Source organism: Penaeus monodon, chromosome 28 (assembly GCF_015228065.2).
Source record: "Penaeus monodon isolate SGIC_2016 chromosome 28, NSTDA_Pmon_1, whole genome shotgun sequence".
Taxonomy (NCBI): Eukaryota; Metazoa; Arthropoda; class Malacostraca; order Decapoda; family Penaeidae; genus Penaeus; species Penaeus monodon.
In genome coordinates this window covers 1,754,269-1,754,570 of record NC_051413.1, presented here as the reverse complement: position 1 = coordinate 1,754,570, position 302 = coordinate 1,754,269, and positions in this window count along the sequence as shown.

The following is a 302-nucleotide window of genomic DNA, read 5'->3' as shown; positions in this document are numbered from 1 at the left end:
AAAGCGCGCGCGCGTGTGTGTGTGTGAAAGCGCGCGTGTCTGTATGCCTTCAAAATCATACGTATAATCGCAATGCTATTTAAATCACCAACATGGATGTTTTCACCATATCCGCGTTCGTGTCCTTATACACGTGTTCGTCCGTATGTCCGCACGTGTCTCTGTGTGTCTTCATAATCATGTTTATCTCTGCGATGTAATTTGAATCATTAAAATGAATGCGAGATCACGAACACCTAGCTAGCAGAATCTCTCTATCATGTGCATCTCATTAACTCTTTTTATCAAAATTATGATCTCGT